Source organism: Penaeus monodon, chromosome 33, assembly GCF_015228065.2.
Source record: "Penaeus monodon isolate SGIC_2016 chromosome 33, NSTDA_Pmon_1, whole genome shotgun sequence".
Taxonomy (NCBI): Eukaryota; Metazoa; Arthropoda; class Malacostraca; order Decapoda; family Penaeidae; genus Penaeus; species Penaeus monodon.
In genome coordinates, this window is record NC_051418.1 from 15,190,741 (window position 1) to 15,191,220 (window position 480).

The window sequence follows — 480 nt, forward strand, 5'->3', positions numbered from 1 at the left end:
GAACAGTATCCTGCAATGCAAATCCCCCAGATGTCTCTATATGAAAGCGTAAGAAGGACGTATACATTTTGTTAAAAGTCGGATAAAAGGAAAACCTTCTTTTGTTAGCAGTAATGCGTCATAATGTTACAGCAGTACAAGAAACAGACGCGTTGCACAGAAGTACCTGTTGTTCAGAGAGTCACAAGGAGAGTATTGCCCTCTTGTCTTTCTTTCAAGAGGCGCGCATGCAGGCTTGTCAGATCTTAGGGATGAAATAGAATAATATGCGTTTGGTGTATTTTTACCTGCCTTAAACTGTTGGGCAAGGGCAACGCAATCGATGGAATTCGTAGCCGTGTCTCACTTTCTTTGAGCTGTTACTCTTCGCGGGAGATTTTTGCTTCCTTCGTACTCCCTGAGCTGCTTGCTGTCTGAGCAGGTTTTAGTTTCCTCTTTTTTAGGTACTTTTTCTTTGAGGGGATTTTAGCTTCCCTTGCC

General features: G+C 42.9%; 1 protein-coding gene across 1 annotated transcript in view; it reads left to right on the forward strand.

Annotated features, from left to right (window-relative positions):
* Positions 1–480, forward strand: part of LOC119594268 — a 23,073-nt gene that overhangs the window by 10,669 nt on the left and 11,924 nt on the right. The gene's annotated exons all lie outside the window — the stretch shown is intronic.